We start from the raw sequence: 25,946 nt of genomic DNA, 5'->3' as shown, positions 1-25,946 counted from the left end.
TGATAAAGCAGATTACATCTGATTGCTGTAATGGTTCTAGACTGCTGATAGCTCAGACTGAGCTACTGAGCATCGTGCAACAAATAGTCTGGCTGTGGAGGTGAATAGAGGGTGGAAGAAATGCAGCAATGTAATTGAAGAATTACTCTTTTGGCCAGATCCAAAGTTTAAAGAGGTACAGAATCTATTCAAAATAATACTGGGGTGCTTTATACGCCAATATGGTTTGAAAGTGCTTACAACAGGCAGAAGAGAAGCTGATATGATCTGATGCTTAGCAAAAGAAAAAGAAGTCTTCAGAGAAGTTTATCCTTTTATTTCCTTCTTTGATCTTATGTGCAATGCTTCAACCCCTAGTGCTTCTGATACTGCTTTGGTACGGAAACGTATTCAACCCCCCTCCCTGAAGTGACAAACCTAATAAAATTTTAGGAATCCATTCATCACTCATTTAAACTCGGGTTCCCATTGCTGCACATGGTTAAGTGCTGTGTATGAGAAGTGAAAGAAACAGCAGACTGGAAAAGAACTCAAATAAAAGAGAAACAGCAGTTTCAAGCCCTGAGGGTGCCCACAGATCCCCCACAGTGCTTTGTGGCATGTACGGGGAGGAAGTAGGTTATCTTAGATATATGCAATAAATAATATGTATAAATGCCTCTGCTTTTCCCTGCTTGCTGCCTATTTTCCCTTTTACTAATCCACTCACTGCTGCTTCTTTAGCACTTACACAATTTTTCTGCAGCTCTGCCAAGCCAAAGTTCATTTTAAGGCTAGAGCATATCACAGAAGTGCTGATGAGTCTTTAAAGTATTTACCTCTTTCACTGTGGGTGAATTCTTTATAATATTAAGATTTCCTGTCTTTTGGGAATTGTGACATTTTCATTCAGACAGACCAAACATCCTTATGATCTTTGCAATTTTCATTTTCCTTTTCCTTCAGCTTACAAGAAATTCAGTGTTTAGGTTTTGTAAAAGTTGAAATAAACCACAAAGATCTTGCTTTTTGTCTTGCTTTTCATACATTTCTGAATGGAGCTGTTCTGGTAGGAATCAAGTAACTCCTGAAATTATGGCATATACAGAATACCACCTGTTCATAAGCAAAAATATAACAATTAGGAAAAAAATATTAGTAATTTTTTTTTTTTTACAACTTCCACACTTGCAAGAAAATGAAAAAATAATTAAAGAGGTATTAGTTAAAATTATTAAAATATTAAAATTGAATTTATAATTTGTCTCAACTATGTTATTGTTAATATTTGAGACTATTGATACAATCCTCATTCATTTTTCTGGGGAGGGAATATGGAATTTTTTGTTAGGATCCATGTAGGGAATTTCATCACAGTTTGCAGGAGTACTAGGGAACCTAGTTAGATGTTTATTTTATAACTCAAGCAAACTTTGTAGGTGTTGCTCTTCTTGCACTTTGTACTAGAGAAGGTCAGAATCTGCAAAGATCCATGATCCTCCTATATATTCTTCACTATCCTGCTTTTTGTGCTTCACGCCAACACACCGTCATGGGATGTATCTATACACCACTGCTCCTGTGCTTGGTGTTTTTGAGGGCTTTTCTAGGAAATATGAAGCTGGAGTGTTGTGCCTTCCAGACCTCTAGATATACTTGTGGAGGGAAGGAAAAGTACTCGATTAAAAAAAAAAAAAAAAAAAAAAAATCAGTTAAAATTAGTTCAACACACTCAACCGTGCTTATGTTGTTCCATAAGGAATATTAAATGCAGCTATTATCCTTACCTGCAGCTTTGGAAATTAAGAGGTATGTTCACACCATTTTAAGTTGTACATATGCAAAATTCTGCCCTATTTCAGTTGTACAGGTTCAAAATATACACCAAAGCTTGCACCTGCGCAGGTATTTAAAGGATTATTTTACTTTAAATTTGATTATAATTATTTTTGGTTAAACATCTTCTGATTATAGTTTTAATAATTTTTAAATGTTAGTAAAACATGTTTCACCATTTTTAACAGAGAGTTTATTTAAATTTATTAAATTTAATTGAATATAAGTGAAAAAATCTTTATGAGACAAAATTCTCAGTTCAACTAGCATTTTGAATCACTGTAGAATTGAATGCTAAAGTGTCCATTTTAATGTAATATTTTTCATATCAATATCGTCTAATGTACTTATATAAAACTGCAGGCATTCCAGTAGTAAGAAATCATATTACTTATGCATAAATATAATTCTGATTTTACATTTTTGTTCCTGTTTTGAGTAAAACACTGTGAAATACACTATTTTCCACTGATCTACACATTCTATTTTCTTACAAGCTCTATTTCACTGCTTGAAAAATGTCACTAAAACCTGATAATATTCCATATCATGAGCAAGAAGTTCATAATGACATGCTTGGTGCCTTCTAAGCTTGAAGATAAGGAGTCAGATTCTGTAAAATTCTTAAGTTTGTAAGTATTTTTTGAAAACATGGCTAGAGTAAATCCTTTATCTTTTGTAATATTTTAGTCAGCAGAAGAATCTTAGCAATTAAAATGTTGCTTCCAAAGCTCATTATTTTTCCAAGTCAAATGGGAAATATACAGATTAGAGGGGTCTTTCCTGCGTTTCATTCTAGCTTGGCAAGAAAAACAATAGAAGAAGGGCCATTTTCAGAGCTGATTAGACAAAACTCAGATGTCAGGGAATATGCAGCTCTTTTAAGAGAAGAAGAATATTAAGTAGCCTTGGAGCTGTGCTACAATGTGACATTTTTACAAGGATCTCATTTGGAAAAAAGTAAAGAAGGGATGCTCAGAAGAGACTCAGAACAGTGCAGCTATTATGTGCTCCTATCATCTGGAAAAGGTGATGACTTCTTATTCTTGTCCACTAGGAAGTATTCCTCAGCAGAACCAAATCCCAGCAAAATAGGTATTGTTTTCAGGGCCTGTCTTCTTAATTCTTCCCTTTAATTTTCAGTAGCAATTGTAATTTGTCATTATTAAGGCCTTGCTTCTAGTGTCCTTGGAAAATTAACCAAGGTGTTAACAGCTGAGAAAAAATAAAAATGCTCACAGGAGGAGGTAGGCACAGAGTCACAGGTCCGCTCATGAACAGCTCCTTTGGATCCCATCTCATAAGAGAAGGAGCAAAGAGAAGGACAGGATGGACCTGCAAAGGCATTCTGCGTAACCCCTGGCCTGGTGGGGGAGCAGGAGAAGGTACAATTGATTTGTACAACCTGGTACAACTGATATCCCTCACAAGCACTGCCTGTTGTAATGCTTTCCCTAATTCTGACTGAAGGTATGTGGACACACAATACACATACAGCAGCTGCGTAGGATGTTCCAAAGTAGTATGCCCATTTTCACCACTGTTGAAAGGCAGGCCAGCTTATTTGGATTCATTGCTGCTGTGTGAAACCAAGCATTCAAGTCTCATTCAGGATGCTTTAAAGGGAAATCATACAGGAATTCATCTGAAAACTGGGCAAATGTGAGAACAAACAATTACGTTCATTTCATGCATTTATTTCCTGGGTGTAGAAAAATGCAGATCACCTCACACTGTTTTTTTGGATTACCTTATTCAGCTGATGTATAATGCCTTTGTGGAAAGCCACAGTCTGCTGAAGCGAGTCTAGGTAGGCTCAGCTTTTTGAATTTGTCTTGCATGTGTTTACTTGCAAAGATTGCAAGACAAAGTTTTACAAACCTATATCTATCCTTGATGGCTTAAGGAAGAAAAAAGCCGACATGTCTATTTGCCAAATTGAAGTGGCAACATCTTCCCTGCACCACTTCAGTGCTTCATATGAGGGAAATTACAATCCCTACTTGGAATGAAAACCTTTCTCTAGTTAGGTACAACTAGATTTACTAAGGGCTACATTTCTTCTCTTTGTTTTTCTGCTATGCATTGTCTGAGCAATGAGCTGTGAAACTGCATTTGTTCACAAAAAGAAATTCAAGTGATTTGTTCCCAATGCGGAAGAAATTCAGAAATTTGCCTTTACCTATAGAAGAATTTTTGTCCTGAGAGTTACAAGGCTTTGCTGGGTTTGGATGGCCAGGTGTTCTTGGTAGGGGGTTTCAGAGGTGGCTTCTGTGAGAAGCTTCCAGGAGCTTCCTCCACGTCTAACACAGCCAATGCCAGCTGACTCTAAGGAAGAACTGCCACTGGCCAAGGCTGAGACCATTAGTGACAGTAGTAGAGCTTGTGGGATATGGTATTTAAGAAGGGGGTAAAAAACCCTGCAGAATTTCAGCCAGGGAGAGTAGCAGCTCTGCAGCCATCTAGATCAGTGAAGAAGGAGGAGGTGCTCCAGGCACCAGAGCTGAAGTTCCCCTGCATCTCCTGGTGCAGAGCCCGGTGAGTCAGGCTGTCCCTCTGCAGCCCATGGAGGTCCATGCCGGGGCAGAGATCCACGTGCAGCCCATGAAGGAACTGCACTGGAGCAGGTGGATGCCTTGTGTTTGTGAGCCTGTGGGAAGCCCATGCTGGACCAGACTCCTGGCAAGACCCATGGACTTGTGGAGACGGGAGCCCACACTGGAGCAGATTTTCTGGACTTATGACCCTGCATAGGACTCACCCTGCAGCAGTCTGTTCCTAAAGGACTGCACCCATACAGTGCCTGGTAGGCACCACACTGTAGCAGTTAGTGAAAACTACAGCCCATGGGAAGAACTCACACTGGAGAAGTTTGTGGAGGACTGTCTCCCGTGGGAGTGACCCCATGCTGCAGAGCAGAGGAAGAGTGTGAGCAGTCCTGCCCCTGAGGAGGAAGGAGCGACCTGTGATGGACTGACTGTAGCCCCCATTCCATTTGCTCCTGTGCCACGGAGGGCAGGGTGGGGGTGAAGTTAAGCCCAGGAAGAAGGGAAGTGTAGGGGGAAGATTTTTTAAGATTTGGCATTATTTCTCATTGTTTTGATTGACAATCAATTAAACAAATATCCTCAAGTTAAGTCAGTTTTGCCCATGATGGTAACTACTGAGTGATCTCTCCTTGTCCTTATTCCAACCCATGAGCCTTTCATTCTGTTTTCTCTCCCTTGTCCAGCTGAAGAGTGGTAGAGCAGCTTTGGTGGGCACCGGGTGTCCAGCCACGAAAGTGATTATATATATAAAAATGAAAAATAAGAGCAAGTAGCAAATATCTGGAGTCCCAATGTAGTCTACAGAAGGGCCTTGAAAGGCTTTATTTGTTTCAAAACACAAAACAAGCAAACAAACAAAAAAAATAAGATAGTCCCTGAATTTTGTGATACACTTCTAAGTGCAAACAACAAAACTCTTTCATAGATACTGTCATATAGCAAGAGCTGTATATACTCATGTAAAAGAGGTTTTTTGTCCACATTAGGGAAAAAGAGTATGTCGGAGCATTAACAGTATCTGTGAGTAGAATTTGTCAATATCTTAGAAGGTTCCCAGCCTTGGCATAACACAGGTTAATAAGCTACAGCCAGTTGACTGTCCAAGAGGCCAACTCGAGGAGGCATTGAATGCCAGGATTTGAGAACAAAACTTGCAGGACAAGTGAATTTGCAGGACAAATTTTTTCTCCCAGTCTCAATCTCCAGTCCAGCAACTTCCAGAGTTCCCTAAGAAGCTTCCTGCTTTTTAACATTCTTGCGGTTAACATTGTTTCTGTACCCTGCTGCTCTCAAGCACCTCCTGGATTGTGCTAGCTCTCTCTTCTGCCTGCCCCATCCTGCAAACACAATGCTTCCTCCAAGTAAGCAAACACAGCTGTAATTGAGGAAAGGACAGTTTCTTTCCATTCCCCCTCCCTTCCCTTTCTCTTGTTCCACCTCACCAGCTGTGATATTTTTTCCCTCTGCCACAAAGCTGCTGGATTATTTTGTATAAAGCATACACTATACTGTACCATTTACTGTGAAGAAACACCGATCAAACTTCACAGAGGGCAGAAAATGGCATGAGGGAGCCCTATACTATATGTTCATAGTTGTGAACAGCTAAGTATCCTGCTGCTGTGGAGAAAGGGAGCATGGAAACATAATATGAAGGAAAAAAGGAAAAACTCATCCTCTTTTCCTCTAGCAGAATTCCCCATTGCCCAGCCACGTTCCACAACTGGATGCAGAGAATATTTTATATGAGGACATTCTGCTGATGGAATATAGAGGTTAAGACTAATACAATTTTCTAATACAAATACTTAGTCCTTTTAATTTCCTAATAAAATGTTACTTTTCAGATTGTGTGTGTTTCAGAGCAAGCCAAACAAGTTTGCTCTTTGATCTACAAAGCGTCTAAGCCATGAACAAGCTTCTCATGTCCTCTAAGATGGTCTGCTCTTTGAGGCTCACCAGGCAAAGACACAGTAGTTTTAGCAATCTGATGTAGATTCTATCTCTCATGCATGATGCTACTGCATTGCTATTGCTTGGAGAGTAGATTGATGTTTGGGATTACCTTCCCTTTCTCCTTTTTCCAGGAATGGAGCAATTTGGTGCATGACAGCATTTTGTCTTGGCATAAGGCTAGTTGGAATCCTGCTCTTCATACACAGTTTGTGAATGAAGAGGAACACAAGGCTGTATTTGCAAAGTCAGATATCAAAAAACAGGACACCTGAGTAGAAATTGTACAAATGACCTATTTTTCATAATCATCAGGAACCTACACCTCTGATTGCCTCTAGTTTATCATTTTGTAAACAATCTTTCTTTGTTTCCCAAACAAGGGGGAAAGCCCTCGACCAGTGTCTTAATTAATTGTATGTAGGTGAATTTTAACAGGAGCTCAGCATGAATAATTCTTTTGCAAAGTTCTAAGCTTGACAAGGTGGTATTTAGTCAGGAGCATTTCATGAGCTCTAACGTTGTTTAAAATCTCGAGAAGCTTTGCCTCTCTTTTGTTGGAAGCTGCCTTGGGTAGAGTGGATTGGAGGGTAAGGTGTTAGCATGGCTGGCACAGACCCAGGAGAACCAAGATCACTCTTCAGTTCCGCTATAATCTTCCCTATGACAGCTCATTGTTTCTGCTTCAGTTCATAATTTTTTAATACTTTTGAAACAGAGCTGAATAACTTTCTAGTTTTCTTTTCAGACCACGAGTTGTTCTGCTCAGTCTGGGAGTCACTAAATGGAACAGAATGGCCTGAAAATATGGGAGGTTAGAGTGAGAAGAGTTTATATATGGGAAATAAGGATGACACTACTCCTTCACTTAGAGCTGTAAGGTCTACTGAGATATCAGTAACTTAACCCATAAAGTACAATATCTAAAAATAAAGTGTTAAAAATCTCATGCAACAACAACAACAGCAACAATGTTTTTAAAATTAAAAGCTCTAGTATTTGCTAGGGAAGGTGGGAAGTTTCAGTTTTTCCAATTTTTGGAAATCCTGTATCAATGGCAATTTGTCTATTTGATTATGTAACCCTGCAAACAAATAGTGAGTAATTAAATTAGAAGGTTGGTCCAAATTTAATTGTAAGAAAACTCATATTTTTAATATACATGTGAACTTAATATTAATTTCCCACAGGTAAGAAAATAGCCATTGAAGCTGCAAAAAATCCAAAGATTTTTGATCTTAGTGAATCAGTGATAAATCATGTATTGTCTCAGTGAGGCCTTAATTTCACTTACAAAGTGAATGGAAATGTAGCTGACAAGAAAAAATTATTGGGTTTTCCTTTACTGACCATAAAAATTGGACTTAGAGTCCAAGGTTTCAGTTTGTGAGGAGTTTTTTTGGAAGGGTATAAAACATTTCAAAGCTTTTAACACGTAAATGTTCCCAGGGTTACTAGGTCAGATGAATCTGACAATCCTTTTCATACTTTATTTTTCTCTTACTGAAGTGATGACCGAGTTAAAAAAAAAAAAAAAAAAATTAAAAGTTTTGTTTAAAATATGATTACTCAAAAAAGGGAACTTATTTACAAAGACCTGAGAAAGGACAGCAAAACTGAGTTTATTATGATGCAATTCAAAACAAAAGGATTCCTTTGGAATAGAATGGAAAATGGGTGATTGGAGGTCCCAGTCTAACATTGTTCGTGGAAGAATGCTTAACGTGAAGATGCTTGTCTCTCATCAGTTGAAAAGGAATGTATTCTTTAGTTTTGAGATGAAGGAAAATTACATAGTGTTTCCCTAGGGCAGCCTGTAAGAACTGCCTCTGCCGTGTTAGCAGTGGAGCAGATGAAGATCCTCAAGTCAGTTTTCCTCCCTCTCCTCTTCCCTTGGCCACTACATTTGTTCAAGCTGCTGTTTGAAGAGTTTTCGATAATACAAAATGGGTGGTACCTCTCTCTCCATGTAATTGAAAAAGACTGACTTGGCAGACCACTGGAAAGGATTAGAACTATTTAAGGACGAGCCCCCAACTTTATAGCTGATGTCAGACATTCTTTGTGATGAAACTTTCATATTTTTTTAAAAAAGCCATCCATCCATCCATCCATCCATCCATCCATCCATCCATCCATCCATCCATCTCCTATTTTAACAGTAAGGCTGAGATTTCATGCAGAAAAACTGTGGATTGCAAGCAAATCTTAAATACGACATAGTGAATCCTAAATATTGCAGAGTGAAATGGAGGCCTGAAGGCATTGTGAGACATAGTCTTTGGTTGTTCACAACATTTTAATGACTTGACATGAATCTATGAATTTGCATGAGAGTTTAATACAAACAGAAGTTCTGTCGCAAGTTTTAACTGTTTAGTGTTTGGGAATTAATTAATTTGTGAATTAATGTGCAATTTTGACTTGTCCTATTACATTGCAATGGAAGAATATTCATAATAATAAATTATAACAGAAACCAAATTCTGGGACTAGTTTTGACTTTTCAATAATTTGAACATGACTGAAGTTTGCTGTCTTACCTTGCATCATCAACAGCATAACTCTCCCAGGAACCATTGTAGAGGAAAATTAAATTAAAATTCTTCATTAACACCTCTTTCACCTTATGGATGATAGGATGAAAAGCTATTCCGTTCTCTTTTTTGGGACTTTGATTATTTCTGAGAAGATGTTGCACTCCATATTCACCTGCACAAATATCCTTCTGAGCCATCTCTCACCCTTAACTTCCCTCTGAGGAGCAGAAATGAGTACTTTGAACTTATGTTCCAGTATTTCTGGCTGTGGCCTAGGAACCAATCAACAATAATCTGAAATGATAAGGAAAACTAAACCAAACAGAGCATACAACAGGGTTTGGTTACACAAATTTGACTCAAATATGAGATACTTACTTGAAGCTGAAGAAAATTGCAAGAAAAGATTCATAGGTGTAACTCTGTCCAGAAAATAGATTAACAGTTATATAGAAACATGTGGAGAAGATACACAATTTGCTGAGTTAAAATAACAGGGTTACCTTACTTTTTGTAATATTCTGCTGAAGTCAAGAGACAGCAGTTAAAACATTCCATAGATACAACATGATCCACACATAATGATAAAGTTTTACAGAATTTAATTCGGACCATTCTTCCAGACCTTCTTCTAACTAAGAAATGTATGGAATTTTGAATGATTTATCATAGTCCATTACATTCTAAAAGTTTTTAGAATCACTTTGGTTGGTAGTATTGATTATCAATGGTCCTCTTGGTCTCTGATTATACAGTTCTACAGGACTTGACAGCCCTTCTCAGTGACAAAACCCAGCTCTACTGTGATAATGGGACAGTCTTTATGGGAAACCATGCTTTCATTAATGTTTGCTCCAGAACAGTATGTGCATGCCATCCTTACTCATGGCTGAATTTCGTTTACAGTGAAAGGATGAAACAGGATATGGTGCAAAGACAAACAGTAAAATTCATCTTATTTGACAAAATTCTAATTTTACATACAACTTTCATCACAATATACTTACACTGATCTTGAGTTTCCCAGCTTATCTCCAGGCTTTTGCAGAGTCCTACCAAGCATAGGTATTATGATCCTACACAGTTATTTATACAGCAGGTAGCAGTGTATAAGACAAAATAATGCAATAGTTGTAATTTTTCCTTAAAAGTTATATAAAAAGGTGCGCAAATCCATCTATTTTTAGGTAAACACTCATACATATGTTTTAATTTGAACTTATGTTTTCATAATTTTGAATTCAATAGAATTTATCACATTGATGCTTTCCTGGGATGGAGCTGTCAAGAAATGTGTGAGGAAAAATGTAAGCCAAGATATGGTAATATGCTGCTATCAGAATTTCAGTTGAATTTTCATGATAAAACATTACTAAGCAAATAAAATAAGTAGACATCTGTAATATCTATTACCTACCCTTCATAACCAATATTATGAATTATTTCTTCTTTTTTTTTTTCCTGTTTAAATACAAATAATTTATTATTGTTAATAGTGGCAGTAATGTGTGCACACAACTTTTAAAAAGAATTTCAGGAACATGAATTAAAGAATTATGCCCTTTGGAAATATCATGATACGTGGCCTTGACATTTTTTTTTAAAATATAACTTCATACTGTCATGTCTTTTGGAGCTGGGTAAGTTGTTGGCATTAACATCCTGGCAAAATACTTTTCTGTAGAAACTTACCTCGAAAATGAGACAAAAGAGAACAGGATTTTCCTGAGATTTTACCAGCTGTATCTTACCTTATTATACAAGTTTCACATTTTAAAATTTTAGTAAACATTAAGAAAACCAATAAAGTGAGTACTTTATCAGCTTATTCATATTGTGATTGTAGCTGCAATTTCTGGAGATCATGCTAATATTCTTTCCCTGTGGTCTGTAAGGCAGCTTGCCTTTCAACAACCTGGGCAATTTTGTAGGTTTCAGGTATCACTTCATAGGAGTTTTATTGAGTGGAACAAAAGTTTCAATATTTAAGAGAAATGAATAGTTAAAATCAACATATTTCAAAATGGTAATTTTCTTTCAGCACTGGGCAGATACCAAGTAGGGAGAGAAATAGATTGGATCTGATGTCTGGGACCTCCAAGTATATGAGGTCATGCTTTCCATTTTATATGTGACAGAAAACACATGGATGGAAGGCTAGAAATGTGGAGGGACATTCAAGGAATAAAACGGCGTCCATATGTCCACACTTGATCAACCAGAACAGTCAGAATTAGTGTCTTTTTTTGAAAATGTTGACTCATTTTCAAAAGTGTGTGTTTTCCTTCCCTATACAGGGCACACTGTAAGATTATTCTATTTCTAGACAAACAGATGCCAGCAACTTAAAATATTCTTCTTAGGTTTCCCGTCTTATACTGTGTTTGTGAAAGTTGTGCCCAGTTCCCCATAGTGTTTTTGCTACTGGTGTAGATACTCTAAAAATAACATATGTGAGGGTGATATTCATTTTACATTACCTTGTCATTGGCTGAAACCACATTAATCATGCCTTTAGGTGCTCAAATAAATGTATGCACCTCCTTAGAAGCATCGTTATAATTTGATATCATCATCCTTTTAATAGAGGCCTCAGTTTTAATGAAAGAAATTATACCACTTGTGTGTGAGACTGAGGTGGATTTTTTTGGAAAAGACTAGCTTCTATTATTTTTCTTAGATAAGGATGACACAATAAAGAATAATATAAAACTAAATTGGTCTAGAGAAAGACAGAAAAGTCTACTGTGAACAAAAGCACTGATGTGTTACAAATCTTGGCCCCTGAGAGCATTGTTTACAGTTCCATTTACTGGGAACTGTCCATTCAAGGAGGAACAGAGGCTGAGATGCTCCATTTTATTGGCAGGGCTCCTACACAACCTGGATAAAATACAGATTTTGCCGCACAGTGAAAGTCCACAGAGGGTAGTGACAGAGCCACTGCTTGACTTTGCTGGGAGAATTAATCCCCCACCAAGGATACTGGCTGGCCTGGGTATGTGATTTTCATATAAGCACTGATCCCATGGGTAAATTGCTGTTATGCAAAATAAACCTTAACAAAAATCTCCCTTGTGCTGTTCTCCTACATGACACAATGTTTGTGAATAAAATCCGTTTAATAAAGGTGTCTCTCTGTAGCCCATCTCTTTGCTGTGTTGCTATAAGCTTCTAATTTAACTGAGGATTCCGAAGTTGACATCGTTTTTTTCATTTAAGGAAAAGGTGGTCATTTCCTGTCTTGAAAATGTCTCACACTAAATTTCTTTCTCTTCAGTTAAGAGATCCTTTTTGACGTCTTTAATTCACTGATCTAATAATTTCTGACAGCATCAGTGTGCTTTAGCCATGGCATGCTGGAATGCTACTATTTCTAAAAATGTAACGGAAAATAGCCATCATCATTTTTTATAGTTGGAAAAATATGAATATATATTTATTTTAAAGGCATTTTAAAAGAGTTGAGAAAATGCTGGTTGTCCTTCAGCAACTTTTGTTGTGAGAAAATCAGGTGCTATTTCACAGAATCATAGAACTGTAGAATTGTTTAGGTTGGAAAAGACCTTTAAGATCATCGAGTTTAATTGCTAACCCAGCCTGCCAAGTCCACCACTAAACCCTGTTCCTGAGTGCCACATTTACATGTCTTTTAAATACTTCTAGGTCTGGCCACTCAACCACTTCCCTGGGCAGCTTATTCAAATGCTTGACCACCCTTTCAGGGAAGAAATTGTTCTTAATATGCAATCTAAACCTCTCCTGGCACAACTTGAGGCCATTTCCTCTTGTCCTGTTGCTTGTTCCTTGGAAGAAGGGGCCCAACCCCACCCTGCTACAACTTCCTTGCAGGTAGATGTAGGAAGCAGCAAGGTGTCCCCTGAGCCTCCTTTCCTCCAGGCTAAACCACCCTAGCTCCCTCAGTCGCTCCTCACAGGACCTGTGCTCCAGACCCTCCACCAGCTCCATTGTCCTTTCTTGCAGTGAGGGGCCCAGAACTGGATGCAGCCCTGGAGGTGCAGCCTCAGCAGCGCTGAGTGCAGGGTGACAGTCACTGCCCTGTTCCTGCTGGAACTACTGCTGTTCCAGGCCAGGACTGGGCACAGCTGGCTCATGCTTGGCTGGCTGTCGACCAGCAGCTCCAGGTCCTTTTCCACTGAGCAAATTCCATCCACTTGGCCCCAGCCTGGAGCCTCAGCTGGGGTTGTTATGACCCAAGTACAGGACCCAGAATTTTGCCTTGCTGAACCTCATACAATTGGCCTTAGCCCATCAATCCAGCCTGTCCAAATGCCTCTGCAGAGCCTTCCTACCCTCCAGCAGAACAACACTCCTGCCCAACTTGGACTTCCCCAGTTATCTAGGGCTGCTGCTGAAGTGGTTTGGTGAGTTATTCTGCCAGTTCCCTCAGCCCCCATAGGTGGATCCCATCCGGCTCCATAGATTAATTTTTTTCTACGTGGTGCCGCAGGTCACTGACCATTTCCCTTTGGATCATGGGGGCTTCATTTTGCTTTCTGTCCCAGTCTTCCAGCTCAGAGGGGTGGAAACTTTAATGGTCTTACCATTGAAGACTGAAGAAAAGAGAGCATAAAGCAGCTCATCCTTTGTCACTATGTTTCCCCCCAAATCCAGTAAAGGCTGGAGATTCTCCTTGGCCATTCTTTTGTTGTTGATGTATTTATAGAAATATTTCTGTCACTTGCTGAGAATGGCTATCTTAATGATGCCGACCTGATCTTTGTGGCAGTCTTAAACCTCAAAAAGGTTAGGCTGAAAACACTTGTGTAAATTTTTGAATTTTGGAAACCTGACTGTCTCAAAATTATGGCAAATTCTGCCATTAAAAAAATACCATAACAAAGACCTTTCAGGCTGCTCTCTTTCTTTTATTTAATGCAATATTAAGCTATCCTTAAAAATGCTTTTCAAAATCTTGCACAGGGACAAGGGGTTTTTTCCATTGTCAATATTTTGTCTTATTAGGAGCCCGCCAGCCAGACATTTTTTTGTCGTTTTAGACAGAATATTTTTTCGCTATTTGGGACTCATTTAATTAACTCATGTTTTTAATGAGCAAAGGTTTCTAATAAGCAAACATGGTTAATAAAACCTAGCCTGACAACATTCCTGTCGAGGAAACAAAAATCTGTGCATCAAAGAAAGTTCAGGAATTCATTAGGTACTGGTAATCATCATGGTTCCTTGCTCATAAGAACTCTATGAATTTATGATCTACCAGTATGAAATCAGAAATCCAGTCTTTCCTTGCTTTGTATCACAGTGCACAACCCCTTGTATAAATGCTGAGTAAACATCATATTTACACTTTTGTTTACTTGTTCCACCACCCTAGACATCAGAAAAAGTTTTAGTTGAGTACAGGGTTCCTACAAAATACATTACAGAGGATCACCTTCCTCTTTGGAAACCACTGCATTTTGGTGCAGTGATATAATTTTTTTGCATATTATTCATCTTGTCCAACACACTCCCCCATCCCACTTTCTGTAAAATAACTTTAAAATCAAATCACAGCTCCCAGAAATGTATTTGCAAGTCTCCTAAAATATTTCTTCCAGAAATTAAAACTGTATCTTACCAAATTTCATAGGCATAGCACTTCTTGTAATTCTACAAGTCTAAATAATTAAATTAACTCTTGAAAGAAGATTGTAGCCTATTTATTGTGGCAATATGAAATTTTGAGTGTTAAAAGGTATCTCTTACTACAGACTGATCGCAAAAATTATTGCAAATTAAACTGCTTTACTCATGAGCTCCATGACAATGTTGAAAGGGGGAATTGTGATGCTTGTGATGACATTATAGCACTCCCCATGCTGCAGTTCATTAGTAGAGCTTGCAGGCTATCTAGAGCAAAGGACTATAATTTAGCAGCATTGTTATGAAGGCAAAGGTGAAGTTTGTCCCAGACCATTTCTCTCTGTAGGAGCCTCTGGACAGGGCTGCAGTCATCCCCTCTCTGCAATAGTCATCAGGTTTCTGATCCTCCTAATCTCCACTTAGTATTTTGTGAAGGTTAGTCAAGGATGTGGATTAAAAGTACTATTGGTTATTTTCTTAGCCTTTTAAAATGAAATCTACCTTTTTTAATTATTACTATTATTATTTTTTCCAGCTTTCCAAACCCCAGATATTTCTTTTGTATGGTTTCAGGCAATCTAGAATCCATCACTGTGCCTTTCCAGCTGAAAGTGCCTTGAACTTTCAAAAACAATCTCTTTCTCAGAGGTTCAGTAGCCCCAACGCCACAGTAAAACTAGTAAAGATATAAATATAAACATTTTTTCCTTTATTTTGTCTTTTGTCTGTAAACAAAATAATTTCAATAGATTTAAGACACATGATCATGTTTAATTGTGTTTTGTTAGTTTTTATTTTAAATTATGAAGCTCTGTTGTCAGAACCATAGTTGGGTTATTTTTGTTTTGGTTTTAATTATTTCTTGCATTTAGAATGACCTTGAATTGGATCAGTAATTGATCCAATTGATCCTCTCATTGATCAGTAATTTCAGGTTCACCCTTTGAATGTTTTTTTAAAAAGAGCAGTAAAACACTTTTAAAAACTAATCCTTCAATAAAGATTTTAGCAATAGGTCATATGCCTCTGCTTGCATCTCCTTTTAAATGTTCATCTCAATTTTTACTATTAAAATCTGACCTCAAAATCCCTTAATTTGTGTGAGAGTTTTTGACTTGTAGAAACAGAAGCACACAGAAGTTAAGTGACTATCTCAAAATCAGCCAGGAGACCAGTGTGAGGGCTAAGAACTCTGATTTCCATGTCCCAGTGCATGGGTAAGAATAACTCTCTCTCTCAACTTCCTTTTGAGTGTCACTGCAAATTCATTCTGTACTATGGGATTAGTTTCCCTTTTTTAATCAATTTGTTTTAGTGCTGTCTTGAATACATGACTTCAACACAGTCTACTCTCAGAACAAGAAGGTGCTTCAATATTCTGAGAAGCACCACTGTAAAGAATTTTAACTTCTCAACAGCACCTGTAAGCTTGTCAATTTGTTTCTTTGAAACTCTTTGATAATTTAGCCCAAAGTATGACCCATCAAATGGATACAGTCTGCCTAACTGTTTTCATAGCCCACGGCCTGTTCCTGCTGCCTCTCTTCCAAGTACCCACAGGCATGAGCAAGGAGTGGGATGGTGATTGAAATCACAGTTTCACCAGCCTGTGATGTGTTCCCTGCTTACTTCGTTCCTTTGCTCCACAGTCCCTTCATCAACACGTCACTGGATAGATGTGCTTCTATCATGTGGCAAAAATGATATCAACTCCCATTAAATTAGGGGTCTCTTTCTGGTCCTAGGAATGCACTGGCCAATGTGTTTAAATGCTGCTTGTGTGATATGGTGTCTGAAAAATTTTTTCTACACTGATTGATTCTTTACTGTCCTTTGATATTAGTTCCTATTGATGTCAGCTGGTAGAGTGTCTCTTTAGCCTCTTTGGTATAGGACACACTATTTCGTGCTCCATTGCTGGCAGTGCTTCGCATGAGAAATGTGTCTTACTGGATTTGCAAGGTACATCTGATATGAAAACACTTGTTTGGCTGACTTAAAATAGAATAATGAATAAAAGTATTAAGTCAGATTTAGATTAATATTTCCGTCCAGTTCAGAGCACATTACTTGTCTTCGTGTTACTCCAACTAAGCCTTACTTCCTGCAAAAGCAATTCCCTACCTGTACTGGGCTTTGACTCTGCTGGTCTGGGTACTCAGTGCCTCACCTAGGCACACTCTTGAAGTTTAAATCTTACCTAAATGTTCTTCTTTCAATGTGTTTATTTCAGTAGAAAGCAGGGAAATGCATATTTTTATTGGATGGCCTACTTTAAAGGATGTTTTATTTCAAAAGAAGCTGTGATGCATTTTTCAGATAGTGCTTATTCCCCTCCTCAGTCTTCCTGTTTCTTGGAAAGGTTCTCATCCCCTTAGTTCCATTTACCTCCTCGACTGCAAGTTTCTGGAACAGAGGGGAATTGTGTTCTGAACCAGGAAGCACCAAACCCTCATTTTTGCAAATCAGTTCTGTAAAGAAGAATGGGTTCCGATGTGCACTGAAGTGCTTTCCTGCATTTCTTTTCACTGAGAATTTGGTTTCAAGAAATAGAAATGTCTTTCCTTTATATACAAAATTTTCTTGCAACATACCATAGCTCTTCTGATTCCATCTATGAAACGATCATTTTAAGGTTAAAACAGAATTGAGATTCAGTATATCTAACAAGTTTTTTTCTCTGGGACTTTGCTATAAATCACTTGTTAAATATGTTCGTATCCAGCACCACAGGCAACTATTTGACATGAACAAGAAATACTTTAAGAAATAGCAGACTTTTTTCTTATGGCCTCATTTTACCTGCATCAATATTCCAGTATTTCTGGAATACTGATGTGTTTAATTTGCAACTCTCTGGAGAGAACTTTTGGAGCCTCCAGGAAATAAAATAGAAATCAAATAAAAATGTAGAATTATTAATTTTCAGAATAATCATCCTTGTTTATAAAGTTGTGTCGAATTTAGAAGATTTGAAGTGGCAAATATTCCACACAAATTGTGTGCAAGAAAACGTATTTTAGAACTTAGAAGGACATCAAGACATAGTATTGATAACATCTGTGTTTTCAAAGAAAAAAATTGATTTAGTTGATTCACTCATTGGAATCGCTGAGAAAGCCTAAGAAGATCATAAGCTTTTCCTAAACTCCTTATCACTTTTCCTGTGAGAATGATGGAACTATGTTGAGATTTTTGAACCTGTAAGGTCTTTGGGGAACAATTCTGATGAAGATTTCTCATAGAAAAATACACAGATGGAAAGGTTTGTTATGATCACAGTCAGATGAAAACCATCCTAGGGATTTGCAAATGGGAAATTAATATTCTGATGCAGTATATCCAAGACTAATTTTTTGTGAGTTATTAATTTTTATAGAGACTTCTACCTTACTGTTTATTTAAGTGGATTTTTTTAAGTCATAAAATGACAAGAGAACCTTGCTATAGAGACTGATATTACTGTCATCTTGAATGAAGATGAGACTTCCTAATTTTTCATGTCACTGTAGTAACTGAAAAAGAAAATGGAAGTAAAATATTCCTTAATGGAAATAAATACTATATTAATGCTGTGGGTATGGAATGATGTCAAAGATCTTTTAATGGGGAGTTATTCCCTCAGCACTTGAAATCCGTAGAAAACTTTCAAGCTGCATTGAAATCTGACTTACTGACTAATTTTTACCAACTGTGACAAAAACCCATATTTTTTTTCTTTCTTTCTAAAACATAATAAAAAAATATTCAATACCTGATAAGAGGACATGCCAAGTCTGAAAACAGACTGAAAGACAGTGATGATGGAACTTAACGTTTATAGGAGGGAACATTTATGTTCAGATGTTTAAGTTGTGATTATCTGTTAAATAAATGTGAGGAAAACAAGAAAAACATTTGACAGCATTTGAGAAACACATTGTGGCATGGAAAGCTAATGTTTGTCACAGTTCTACAAATAAATAACTTTCAGGTAAAAATTTTTACTAGGCCTAATGTCTGAGGTCTGGACTGAGGTCTGGACAGGGTAGGCTTTATTAGGAGGCTGAACACCAAAGTCTGAGCTTCCCACTGCTTCTGGGGCTGCCTCAGTATAGCCACTAAGAAGTGCAACTTCGTTAGTGTCACTATCACTGGGTAGAATAATTAGTCTTTGCAGAAGACATGACAACTCTTCCCTTGACAATATTTGACCATGACAATAGAGTTCTGTTCACAGAATCACAGAAACACAGAAGGGCTGATGTTCAAAGGCACCTCTGGAGTTCACCTTGTCCAACTTCCCTCCTCAAGCAGGGCCGTGTAGAGCATGTTGCATCTGTGTCCAGATGGTCTTTGAAAATGAAAATCCCTCAGTCTCCCTGCACAGCTGCTGCTGAGTCTCAGTCACCTTCACGTAAGGTAAGGGTCAGCCTGCAGCTCCTGTGTTTCAGGTTGTGCTCATTGACTCTGATTCTGTCTCTGGATGCTACTAAAAAGAGCCTGGCTCTGTTTTTGCATCCTCCTTTCACCTATGTATATACATTGATGAGATCCCCGGAGCCATCTCTTCTCTAGGCACTTGATGCTATTTCTCATGGGAGAGATACTGCAGTTCCTTAATCATGCTCATAGCCTTTCATTGGACACTCTCCTGTATGTCCACATCTCTTTTATACTGAAGAGACCAGAATTGGACTTGATAGTTCAGTGGTGGTCCTTCCAGTGCTGAGTGGAGGGGAAGGATTACCTCCCTCAACTGGCTGTCAGCACTCCTCCTAACGCAGCACAGGATATATGACTGTCTTTGCCACAATGACTATTGTTGACTTGTGGTTGACGCAGTCTCACCATGGTTGATGGTGTCCACCAGGACACCCAGATCCTTTTCTACTTGCCACCCTGTCAGTCCCCAGCAAGGTGCTGGGCCTGTTCTATTCCAGGTACTAGACTTTGCACTTCCCCTTGTTCAGCTTCAGGATGTCCCTGTTAGCCCACTTCTCCAGCCAAGATCCCTCCAGTGTATCAGCAACTCCCATCAGTTTTGTCTAATCAGCAGACTCGCTGAGGGTTCACTCTGCCCCACCATCCTGACCATATTGAACAGAATTGTACACAGTATTACCCTCTCGGATACACTGCTAGCTACTGGCCTCCAAGATTACTTTGTAGCACAGATCTGCACCCCCTGCCTACCTCTACAGGCAGTTCTAAATCCATCTGACTGACTTGTCACCCAGCCCATGGGAGACAGCTAAGTCCAGGTGAAAAATACCACCTGCTCTCCCCTTATCTACCAAGCCAGTCTATTTCATAGAAGGACATTGCATTATTCAAGCTTTATGTCCCATTTGTGAATCCATGTTTGGTTTTGCCAATGTGCTCTCTTTCGCAGTTCTTTGTGCATTGTTATGATGGGGAATTTAAATAACCCCTTTATTCTAAAAATGCCTATGGCCAGTAGCTCAGGCATTTTCCTATGAAGGGAGCTGCTGTAGCCTGAAAAAAATGAAAGAATTAATAAGCAAGTTTGATAGTTACTATTAACATTGCTTATTAGACAGATTTTAAGGTATTAATAAACATTTAAAGAGGCATTATACTACCATCCATATATATAAATACAATATATCATGTTTAATTCAATAAGCTTTTTTTACATAAAATTTTTTGCTAATTCTACATAAGTCAAATTTCTAGGAACTCTGAGAAGGTACTTGGTACTCTTGGTACTCTGAATGAAGAATATATATAAAGATGTCTTGAGACACAAGCAGGTGATTTAGTTTTCTTTCAACTTTTCATTTAATAATGTGCATTGAGCATCAGCTGAAAACCCCTGTTTCTAAATAAAATGGATGTTTGAGTTATTTGCAGTCAATGTGCCTGCTTAATCTATTCCATCTCCAAGCCAAACCCTTCACTGGAATTTTCGAAGTGAGTTAATGTGCTGGTTTACATTCGTTTCAGAAAGGACAGCATGATATTTTTAGGACTGTGAATTAAGCTTATGAGGTGCCAGTCTTCTGGATTTCATTTGGACAGACTGTCTATCTTCCATAAAACCAAAGTCCTAGAAGCTAAAATTCTTGTGTCGTAGGATCTCCTGTCATTTCTCCTGAAACAAAATCTCATTATGAATGACTGTTTGATATGTCGTATAATACATTACCAGGATAAACACAATAGTGTTAAATACTGTCAGGTACAATGAATATGCACAAGTTTATCCAGGTCAGTGTCAGACCATATGCACAGGACACTAGTGATCCCTGCTTCAGGTAATTCTCAGCTATAAACTCTGCTAGGTTAGATCCAGAGTTTACAGTTGTTTTGCATAAACAGTGATAACTTGAGGGTGGGTACAACAGGAAAAGTGGATATTGTGTTATTTTTCAGCTCCAGTGGGCATAGCCTATATGCTGTTTGATGAACGAACCAACAATTTCTAATGTCTTCCTGGAGAAAAATGTGAACTCTATATAGGCCAAACAGGATTATCTTCTTAATGACTGGAATTTGCATTATTTTAATAGGATTTATTCTGAATGAGTTGTAGCAGAGAATGAAAGAAACATCCCGGCTCATTCAACAAGATGTTCCCTGAATGAGTTCATGGGGTTATATGTAATACTGTCATTATATAGGCATTGCTGTGAAACAAGGCTGAATCCAACGGCAGAAGCTAGAAGAATCATGGAGGAATTTCAGTCCTTTTGAACATAAGCGAACAATTTGTTTGTGAAAAGAAATCCTCATACAGTTTTTGTTTTAGACAAGGCAAGGCGAAACAAATGTGTTCTCTTGTGAGGAGCAGATTTCAGCATCTACAGGGTGTGTAGTGGGTTGGTTCTGCCCCAACACCACTCTGGCCAACAGCCTCCTGTTGCTGCTCTTGCCTTCTCCACAGAGACAGAAAATGGGGTTGGGGAACACAAATTAAGATACAAAAATTTTACTCTAATTGATTAAATTAATGATTGCCCTCTGCATACCAAATAAGGTTGCAATTTTTCAGAGCTTTCTGGTGAGGACGGTCTAGTGGAAATGCATGGGACCAGGAGAAATCTTGGCTCAAGAGTGATGCAGAAGCTGCTCCATTAACCCATGCAGTGAAGGTGAGGTGGTGATGCAAAAAGTCTCCAATATTAACATAAAAAGCAAAATACAGAAACTATGCAGCTTAATGATAACAGTGTTTCAGGTGTTATCTCATGCTTGCTGCATGCCCACACATCGGTTAAGTCTTTGCATAACTTAGGCCAATGTCTTTGTGTCAAAAAGCAGATGCTACTTAGGAGTTTTGTGCTGGGGATGAGTAGGCTGCATAATAAAACAGCTAACCAGATAGCCTTAACTACAAAACCTTGTTAATTTGTGAACTATCATGGTCTTTTACACTTTTATTATATTTTATATGTTTTATGTTTAATGCATTTTTAAAGACGAAGATTGAGCCCAACATTTAGCACAGTATCATATGGTGTAATGTTATTACTAGCTAAAATACATTGAAATTATGTCATTGAAGAAACTATACTAGAGAATTAAAGCTGAAGGCATTTTGGTATAAGCTCCTCCAGCTGTCTCTATAATCTGATCACAAAATATTGCAAATATTGAGCCATGTTAATTTGAACAGAAATATGCTCTGCATTACACTTACTTTTCTGCATTTGAGTAACAGACAAGTATTTGTTTTGAATGGTTACATTTAATTAAAAGAAACATCAGTATGAAATACAAGCCTTTAAAACTAACCTTATGGCTTACATTATTTTAAGACATGACTGGCAGCTGGCTGACTCTGATATCCCCAGAGGAAGTTTTCCTTCTGAAGCAATCTTAACAACTGTATCAATGAAGTGTAGCAATAATCAAGAATGATATTTTCATAGATTATCTCCTGTGGTTTGATACCCAGGCAAAGTGTCAAATTGCTTCATGCTTTGATAGGATCCTATGGAAGAACTACAGGACGATTAAATATTCAAAGAGGTTACATAAATATTCTATGCTCCCTGACCATCGTACAGTTTAATTCACTGTGAAGAAAAAAAGCTTCAGGGGACAGTCTTGAGTTACTTCACAGAAGCTAAAAGAAAATACTGTGAGAGGGAAGGTACTGAATGGAGCTAACCTGTCAGGTGTTTTGGATATGGTCCAGAATATCATAGACTATGATGGCGCCAGCTGTTCTGCACAAAGAAACAAATTTTTCAAAATTGCAGAAAGAAATAATGTTGGCACTTCCTTTTACTATTGTATGATAAGGAAAAATGCAACTTGTAGGCTGCAAGAAGGAAAATTATGGCTTGGACTAGTGAAAATACCCCTTTCTTGGTTAAAACAGAAGTTTTGTTGATAAAAGAACCCATTAGGACTGTCTTAATTTATCAAGAGAGGACAGGGCAAAATTAAAAATGAGACGAGGAACATTGTTGTAGGAATGTGGATGGCTTGTCTGATTGAATTTTGACAATCAATCAGTGCAGCTCTTCAAATAAACTGAAAAAACTCCACCTTCCCATCAGTTTCAGCTTTTAAGCTAAAAAAAATTACTTTTTTTCCTCCATGTACTATTTACCTCAGTAATAACCTGTTTTAGTGCTTCTCAAAAGAGTCCATATTGGAGTTAAAAATGCTCTGAATTACTAAAAAGTATGTTCTGTACTTCTATTTGGCTAAAAAAAAAAAAAGCCCAGCAGCCACTTCAGCCAAATTATACCAAAATTATACCAACCAAATTAGACTACTGAAGTTGGTGAAATTCATGGTACCAAGAAATGATGCTCCTGTACAGTAGATATTATAGTAAAGGAACCTGAATAGACTAAACCCATAAATCATGCATACTTCATGTTGAAGAGCATGAACCACCTCTTAGCATGAATAAGACTCTATGAGTTGGCCTGAAAGCTAAAAATATCACCTGTATCTCAACCTTTAGCTAGAGGCCATTTTGCACTGATCTGGTGACTTTTTGAGGAATATTTCTTGTACCTTTCCTAGTACACTCAGAATAGCATAGACAATCCTGTAATTCCACTGGCACAGAAGCTTAATTGGCATGAAGTAAGGACCTCCATCACAAAATACAATTGCATATTAGTAGCAAAATACTTTGTGTGGAGTCAGCAGAAACAACTATGAAAATTTGAGGTCGCAACAGAATTGTGACAAAACAGCTAATTGTTATCTCTTGAAAATATTAATGTCAAACTCTCAGTCTTCAGTTTGTTTGTTTCCTGTTTCCTTCAGAACTATTTTAGGTAACGCAGTTCTCTGCTGCTTGCTTTAGCTAAAACAGAGATGCCAAGAACTATGAGAAAACTCAGAGAAGGAAATGATCAGTCAAATTACCTAAATGGTGGGGTTTGGGTCTTTTGGATGCCAACTATACTTGTATGATCTCCCCATTACTGCTGCTGCACATGCGCCCACAGTACATCACACCTGCATCAGGAATCCTCTCTAATTACACATTTTACATTTGTGGACAGGTGAGGAAATTTTATTTTGGTTTGACAGGACTTCTCATCCTTGACATTCTGGTCCAGATCATATTTGTTACTCCATGAAATTGTTTTCCTTGGTTAAAGTGCAGGCAGCCACATAAGACGGTACCAGAGCCCCTGACAGTAACACCAAACATGCTCAGTGCATCCTCTGTGGGCTGGGTGGCTTTTTTCGAGGCTGAACAGGGCACTTACAGACTCAGTCCTTGGGCAGGATGAGGCAGCTGTGTAAATCAAGTATCATTAAGCAGCAGTAGTGATGTCTTATAACACAGAACAGAAAGAAGCAATCTAGAAAGATGAGAGCTAGTTTGGTTTTAGCTGCAGATGCAAGCAGGGACTGCACATAGCACAAAAAGAAGAATCCACGAGAAACGTATGAGAAAGTCTAGTCCCATTTAGTATGACAGTGGCATAAAAAATGTAGGACAGGAGACATCTGTGATATCTCTTTGTGCCTGTACTACTAAGGATGCCTTTCAAAAACTTGCCAGTAAACAGATTTTTGCATTTTTCAGAGTTGTAAGAATGCCTGTAAAAAAATTATCTGTTTCATTGTATCTGTGAAAATGGTTCATTTTTAATGGTAATATTTTAAATAATGAATCCCTGTCAGAGCAGCGAATAAGTAAAGGCATTTTCCATTTGGTTATTCATCCTCTTTATTTGGAGCTGCCATGTAGTAATTAAAATAATATTAATCAAAAGTGACTGTCTTTTAATATAGAACAATATAAAGCATATATATAAAATTATTCTCCTTATCGCTAAAGAAGACATAATCCATATCAGAATAATGCTAATTCTATATTTCTGCAGCTATCTTACATCTTTCCCTTCAGATGTCAGCCTGAGAAAGTAATAATTTGTTTTCTCAGTATGTTTTGAAATTAAATATTAAATGGTTGATTTATCAGCAAACTTAATGTGTTGTTTCCAGTCTCCTTTTGTTTGAAACAAATTTAATGCAGGAACAGAAAAATGTACACTGGTCATTAAAAGCTGTTTATAGACGAGTTTAAAGTGCTATCAACTAAAGGATTCTCATGACGAAATCCAGACCAGTAGTGCAGAACAGAAATATCCAGAGGTAACTGAAAATGAGGAAAGGTAAAAATTTGCATTTGGTTTATGATAGAAATCCAATACAAACATTTATCTTTTCTAACTTGGGGTGATCCAAAGCCAACTGTTTAGGTAAGTGAGATTCTGAATAGGTCAGATTTTTATATTTGGAAATAATCCTGGCTTCAAGTGTTAAGAGGGAAAGCTGATTTTGGTTGCTTTTTGGGTTTCATTTTTTGGTGGGTGAGATATGAAAACTGTGTCTGGGCTGAATGTGGATATCCTTTGCACTAGAACTCAAGGTCTCTTTCCCTTAATCCTTCGCCTCCAGGGATCTGACAGGCTGCTCAGTCATTTCCTTATAGCCTCTGAATCCAGATTTGTGCCTTTGGAACAGGATAGATGAGAAATTTCGTGTGGCTTACCACCCAGCAATATCCTTCTAACAGTGGAGCAAGACTCATGGTTTCCTTTCAACCAAGTACTGCCTTCTGTAAAACCAGTCTAACAGCCACTGTGCCTGCTCAGGTAGAAGGAGCCTCAAGTTTTAGGCTCTCAGTCTCAGTGATACTAGTCCCCACACTGACAAAGGGCACAAAGGCAAAGCTGGAGAAAATTCGTCATTCTTCTTGCTCTTTATCAATTTTGTATTCAACCAGGACTGGATGGAAAGCAACACATTCTATCCCCCTCAGCCATCTGTGACAGATACTGCCAAGGCCAGGAATCTGAATCAGGATTTCTCCTGCTGCAGAGGTTAATACTGTGTTTAGTACTGAAATAAACTCTTGCCACTCTGCATTAAGCTTGGCCTCAACCTGCATAGTGGGGAAGGCCTGGGAAGGACATAGTTAGCTTGTCTGTGAGTCTTAACTGGGAAAGGGTGTGAGATATACCTGTTTCTTCAGTCTGGGCAGCAT

Source organism: Hirundo rustica, chromosome 4 (genome assembly GCF_015227805.2).
Source record: "Hirundo rustica isolate bHirRus1 chromosome 4, bHirRus1.pri.v3, whole genome shotgun sequence".
NCBI classification, from domain to species: Eukaryota; Metazoa; Chordata; class Aves; order Passeriformes; family Hirundinidae; genus Hirundo; species Hirundo rustica.
Note: the sequence above shows the minus strand (reverse complement) of the source record.